Source organism: Chelonoidis abingdonii, chromosome 4 (genome assembly GCF_003597395.2).
Source record: "Chelonoidis abingdonii isolate Lonesome George chromosome 4, CheloAbing_2.0, whole genome shotgun sequence".
In the NCBI taxonomy this organism is placed as follows: domain Eukaryota; kingdom Metazoa; phylum Chordata; order Testudines; family Testudinidae; genus Chelonoidis; species Chelonoidis abingdonii.
The window spans coordinates 60,271,629-60,278,388 of NC_133772.1; the positions used below are offsets into that span (position 1 = coordinate 60,271,629).

The 6,760-nt window shown below is 40.0% G+C and overlaps 1 protein-coding gene across 1 annotated transcript in view; it reads left to right on the top strand.

Moving 5' to 3' along the window:
- DCDC1 (doublecortin domain containing 1) overlaps positions 1–2,985 on the top strand; it is a 441,595-nt gene extending 438,610 nt beyond the window's left edge. Inside the window, exon 40 of the mRNA XM_032768514.2 lies at positions 1,866–2,985. The gene's annotated coding sequence lies outside the window, so the exon portion shown is untranslated. The remainder of the gene's footprint in view (positions 1–1,865) is intronic.
- The last annotated feature ends 3,775 nt before the right edge of the window (positions 2,986–6,760 follow it).

The window sequence follows — 6,760 nt, forward strand, 5'->3', positions numbered from 1 at the left end:
AGTAATGCTGTATTCTTGAAAGCTATAAAATCTTTCCAGTACCAGGATAAGAATGCCTGAGATAAGTACCAGGCATTCTTATATTCACAGGTAAGTTATTGTATGGAAAAATGTTGAAGGAAAGATTAAAAAAAATCTTACTAATGTGAAAGAGATTATGAATTTTAATAAACTAAATATTTCAATTGAATATGTAGGAGAAAGGCAACCTTTCAATGTTACCTTTCAGTCTTCTGCATACACCTGTGACCAATTTAGGGGAAAGGTAAGCCTAGAACAGAAGGAAATTAAAATCAATAAAAAGGGGCATGCATTTTGGAGTGACTGAGGGCAGAGCTATTAATGCAGATTAGCACCCACTTTTGCCTAGCCCAACATACCAAACAAATTGCAGTGACCTCCCAAAACAGAGGTCTGAATCTTTTATAATAATAAATTAGTCCCTTAGTACACACTTTCCTCTTTCATAAATCAGGGATATAGTCTCACAGTTTTGATTCATTTGACATCTGTCTATAAGCACACTGGGCTGCTGCTGTTTTATCTGGTGATGTCACATATAGGTAAGTCGGGGACACCAATGAAGTTCTTGTCCTCAAACATCCTAGCTTCATTCCTGCTTACAATAATATTCAAAGAGAACAGTAAGCACCCAATATAACAGTCAAGTGACACAGCATCAAACTCACAGACAGAGCTGAGCATGCAGACCAAGCTCAGCAGATTGATGGGCCTCTTCATCGTTTTGCCATAAAGATGAAGAAGCAGTTATTCACCTGTGCACTTTTGCAGACTTTTGCCATAGGCAATGGTAGTGTTCTGAATAAAAAAAAGGGAGACTATTGTGTGATTTGGGGTAAAGGACAATCAAATTTGCCAAAATTATTTGAGTTCTCAAAATTAAGCATCTTTTTGCTCAGCAAATTTAGCAAAATGTTTTGTTTTTGCTTTCTCTGTCCCACAAATTAAAAAACCAGCTGTCCAACTATATGCAACCTGCATTGAACTTGAAGGGAGGAATCCAGTTTCAGGAGGGAATAGTGTAGAGGAGGCCAGGAGACCAGTCTATGAGTACATGGTTAGAATTCTACCTGCAATTACAGCATTTCTGTAAACAGTTCTTTTAATAAAGAACTAGTTTAGTTTTAGAAACATGGAGTCTCCTCCTGCTATTACCTGGGACCCAGTACAGGAAATACAGCTCATGTCACAGAGCATAATCTCTATGGCACCCAGGGATTCCCCCAGCATAAGGAAAAACCCCAGATAGTTGGTGAAGCTGCTTTTTACTGCCACTTTGCACTGCTGGAAAAAGACCAGAGTTTTTAAGTTGTCACTTGTTTAAAAACAACAACAACAACAACAAAACCCATCTCTAAGTTGTAGCACCATATCATTAAAGATCACTAAAGCTTCCCTTGACTGTTTCTGTCTCTTTTTTTTTTTTTATGTCTGCCTTTTTCTTGCTAACAGTAAAGTCTGATGTTAATGGAAAAACCATTAAAAAAACCTGTTATCCTATGAAGAAAAAGTGAGTGCACTCAAGTGTAAAAGGAAGACTTATCGATCAATTTTCAGCTAAACTTTGCTTGTCTGACACTTTGCAGTAGAGGAATGTTTTTTTATTGCATGACCAGGTAGTTCAGATTTCCGGTCATTCTTAGTAAAGACCCTTTTTATAACATTGATAAAATTTTATCACAGAACTATGAAAACAAAATTAGATTTCATAACTTACATCAGACCTTAAAGGAACTGCCTCTATAATTTTTTTAAACATTATCCTATTTAATATACCTATTCTGAACAAAAATCTTTTAATTTGATTGCAAGTTTTACTGAAATTCTCTTTTATTTTTTCCCAGAAGGGAGGAATTGCTTTGGCTGTCAGTAAACAAGTGATTCCAGAAGAACAGTGAAAAAATGTCATCAGCAAATTATCTGTATTTGTTTCAAGCTGACTGCAATCTACTGGCATACTCTTCTGCACAATTAATCTGGTGTGGGACATAAAATGTATTTCAGAAATGCTGCATTCTGATGGCTGACCTGTATACAATGCACAGATCTTGGGAAATCAGTTAGACTGCTTGTGCATGCATATGCAGTAACTGCTTTTCAAAAGTGCATGGCAATGTGTGCTCCATATCTAAGGAAAAAATTAAGTATTGTGGCCGTGGGCTATGTAAATTCCATAGCTTTCAGAATTAGTCCACATTGTTGAGGGACTGGATAATTAGAATGAATTTTCAGAACCTGTTCTTGCAAAGGCTGTCTGCAGTGATTTTGTGTTTGAAGGGAATAGTTGCAGGGATCAATTCTAAAATACATATATGTAATTTGGAGAACAATCCTCAGTAGGAAAAATAGCTTTAGCATATGTCTATAGGTGAAGTAATTTACATTGAATTGATTAAGAATCATAATTAAACTTGTTTCTAAAGATACTTATTTTTGTAATGTTCTAAAGTCCACTTTTTTATCAGGAGTGATCTAAAAATAAATCGTGTTCTGAGCTTCTGTACTGGTTCCTTGCAGAAATAAACAGCAGCAGAAAAAAGTGGCAGGCAAAACATTTCACACACCATAATCTTCATAGGTATCCCAAGTTCTTTGAAAGTGCTACTCCATGAGCTATGCAATCAGATTTGCTTGTTGTGCTTCTGAAGACAAGATACCATTATTTTTAATGCATAAAGACTGTCACTATTTTGGGAAGAAAATCTTTATTAGGTGGAAAAGAGCCTAATGTTGAACACACACACACAAAAAGCGTTCACTTGAAGCAGGCACATAGTACACTGAAGAGAAAATTAATTAGTGAGCAAACCAGTGGAAAATTGTTCTTACCAAAAGAAAGAAGCTTAAGAGCTACTCCAATACTCACTGAAGTCAATGGTAGCCTTTCCATTGACTTCAGTCGGTATTGTGTAAGAGCCTAAGTTAATATTCTTGTTGTTGTAAAGTCATTTATTGTAGCTTTACACTGTCCCTTTCAGCCAAAGCTAACAACCTACTACTTTGGCCTTTGGTGGGGGTGGCATGGGGTCCAGCTATGAGATAGGCGGAGACTAACACAGATTTGTTGGTCAGAATAAGAGTACGTCTACACTACGGGATTATTCCGATTTTACATAAAACTGGTTTTATAAAACAGAGTGTATAAAGTCGAGTGCACGCGGCCACACTAAGCACATTAATTCGGCGGTGTGTGTCCATGGTCCGAGGCTAGCGTCGATTTCAGGAGCACTGCACTGTGGGTAGCTATTCCATAGCTATCCCATATTTCCCGCAGTCTCCCCTGCCCCTTAGAATTCTGGGTTGAGAGCCCAGTGGCTGATGGGGCAAAAATCATTGTCGCGGGTGGTTCTGGGTAAATGTCGTCACTCATTGCTTCCTCCGGGAAAGCAACGGCAGACAATCATTTTGCGCCCTTTTTCCCTGGATTGGCCTGGGAGACGCCATAGCACAGCAACCATAGAGCCCGTTCAGCTTTTTTTCTTTTACAGTCATCGTATGTGTACTGGATGCCGCGGACAGAGGCGATACTCCAGCACTATACAGCAGCATTCATTTCCTTTTGCATGATAGCAGAGACGATTATCATTCTGTACCATCTGTTGCCAGCGTAAATTGGCAATGAGATAACGGTTATCTGTCCCTCTGTACTGTCTGCTGCTGTCATGGGATGAGATCGGCCGGGGGAGCAAAAGCAAAACTGGGAATGACTCCCCGAGTCAATCCCTCCTTTATGGTTTCTAAAAATAGAGTCAGTCCTGCCTAGAATATGGGGCAAGTGTACTAGAGAACCAGTGTATCAGAGAGCACATCGGACTACCCGTGTCAGAATCTCGCGAAATGAAAGCAACTATGCCATTCACCGAGGGGTGCCCCTTCATTACAACCCCGACCATCATTGCATTCCCTACTCCACCAACTTTCCTGGCTAACCCATTGCATGTCTCTTCCCCATTTTGCTCGTCATGCAAAGTCTATAAAGAATGCAGAATAAGAAACACTTGATTTTTTAGTGACATAATAATTGAGAGGGTTAAGGCAAGTCCTCCCGTGCTAGGATGAGGTCCAGGCAGACCATTAAAGCGGTGTGGGGGATGAGTAGCCCTATGCAATTTCTTCATACTGCTTATATAGTACCAGCAGTGCAGATATCTTTCTTATACACATGCAATGGGAGGAGGCTGATTAGAGCCAGCCCCCTAGTTCTTAATGATGAAAGAACGTTACACAGTCCGTCTGTCCCATCTACTCTGGAATGACCAGAATCATTCTATTTTACCGTCAGTTAGTCGCCCCTCCCTGCCGGGGCCTCACCAGTCAGTGCGCTCTATGCCAAGGGTTATTCTATGCATTATCAGAAAGCATCAGGAGCAACTTCGCAGCTGCCTGATAAGTGATCCTGTTACATTAGTCCTACTCGCACCATTTCTGCCACACGCGAGAATTGAAGGAGGACGCGAATACTGCCTTCACATGCTGTAGCATCGCGTCTACCTAGCAGCATTTCAGAATAGACATAGGGGAGACCTTGGAAAGGAAGTCAAGAAACGCATATGCTCTTTCCCTTTCTTTCCCGTGAGGGGGGGGAAAGAAATTGAGGAGCTATTCCTCCTAACACACGGAAATGTGTTTAAACCTGACAGCATGGAGCTCAGCCAGCGAATGCAAATCCTTTGCGGAGATCTGCTGTTGACTGTGGGATAGGCTGGATCTCCTCAGTACCTGCCCTACCCATAATACAGCATATTCAATTTGCAAGTCTCGCTTCCCGTTAACGCTTGCACTTTACAGCACTGTGTACCCTAGAAGATTTTTTTCAACAACACTGCATTTCACTTCTCGTATACGGAGCTGAATAGAACAGATTTGTTCCCCATAACAGTTGACAAAGTATCCAAGTAATCTCCCGAACGGTCTCTGTGTGCTGATAGCCTTTTTTTTTTTTTGGATTTGACTTGTTGGCATTGCCACATGTTGACTGATCAAGAGACTCCACGCTTGGGTCAACACAGAAAATTGAAAATCAGAATTCGCCGGGCTTTATCCATGTTTACTCTGGGTCCTGATTTCTCAAGCATAAGCTGACGCAAGCGGTGCACAGTGGTGCACTGTGGGCTACTGCCCGGAGGCCAATATCCAGTCGATTGCGGCCACACTAACCTAATACCGATATTTGGTAATTATCCCTTGATTTGTTAGCGAGCACATTCTCTGTCATGTATGATGAGGGAGACAGAAAGCTCGCGATTTAAAAGAGCCCTTTATATCAATATAAAGGGCCTTGTAGTGTGGACGGGTACACCGTTAAATTGGTTTAATGCTGCTAAAATTGGTTTAAACCCGTAGTGTAGACCAGGCCTAAGAGTCACAAGATAGCTGTAACTAAACATAGGCAGACACTTACTGTAGATATCTAGATCTTGTTCAGTGATGATCATAGGTCAGGCTTGATAAATATGGGTCAGTTTGTTGGGTAGTTCTGTCTGATGCAAATGTAATTTCTACTAATTTTGTACTATTTAACAGATGACATTGTTGCTAACATTCACTGAGACAGCTTTATGAGGCTCAGTGGTACTCTGTTTGCTCTTACTTAAACACGTTATTGTCTTTCTTATACTAATTTAGCCAAAGATTAAAGTTAATCAGGGATGTGTGGTAAAGATTTAAGAGTATTCTTGCTTAGACAGTTAGAAAATAAAATTCAGTAGTCTTATAAGAAATTATCCATCATCACACATAAAAACCTTTCTAATTACAAATATAAGGGCAGATCTTCACCTGATGTAACTTGTTAAAGCTCCAGTGAAGTCAACTACACTATTACTGTAAACCTTGTCATAAAATCAAATACATATAAATCCAACTTTTAATCACGTTGGCTGGCTGTTTCCTGGGATTAGGTTTCTCTCTCTCTTCCAAATACTCAAGGTTCTTTCTCTCAGGTTCCTCTTCAGACTTCTCTGTCTTCTCTCCAGATCACCTCTACTGTTAAAGCATCTTTTTAAGGCCAATATTCACACCCTTTATCTTCTTCCAAGACCCTTCTGCCTCTACCAACCTTCTACTGGTCACAGTAATTTTCTTTCCAGAACTACAGCTTGTCACGTCCATGCCAAAGCCACATTTTCAAAACTAGAGCCTAGAGCCGTAAGTGGGTTAAGTGCATTTCTCTGCCAAAAAAGAGTGGAATTTCACAAGTACTTTTGAGAACAAAATTTAGCCAAGTGTTTGGTGTTCTGACTGGTTACGATGGTGCCAATGGTTTACTGTTATAAGTTTTAGAAAGTATTCAGGCTATTATATAAGATATCTGTGTTCACATAGAGAATCATCAAGAGATGCACTCTAAGGTTACACTTCTAACCTACATAGTTCATGTTCTTATTCAAAAATATATTTGAAATTTGTTCTCCAATAGATTTAATTATGAGCTAAATTCTGCTTGTTAGGCACAGCCTGTTACAGGCTTCTTCCCAGAATTCCCAGTTGCCCCTGCGAAGTGAATTGTTAGATCCCTTTGAGCTGTGCAGCATATTCTTTCCCTCCTTGTGTGTTGCTGACCATCAGAGTTAGCTGGCACCAGGGCCGGCTTTAGGAAGTGCGGGCCCAATTCGAACATTTTCGGCGGGGCCCTGGCAGGGATGACTTAAAAAAAAAAAGTGGAAAAAAAAGCCTTTCGTTTCTTTCATGTATTATTTACTTTCCATAACTATATAAATAATAAAATTATATATTATGT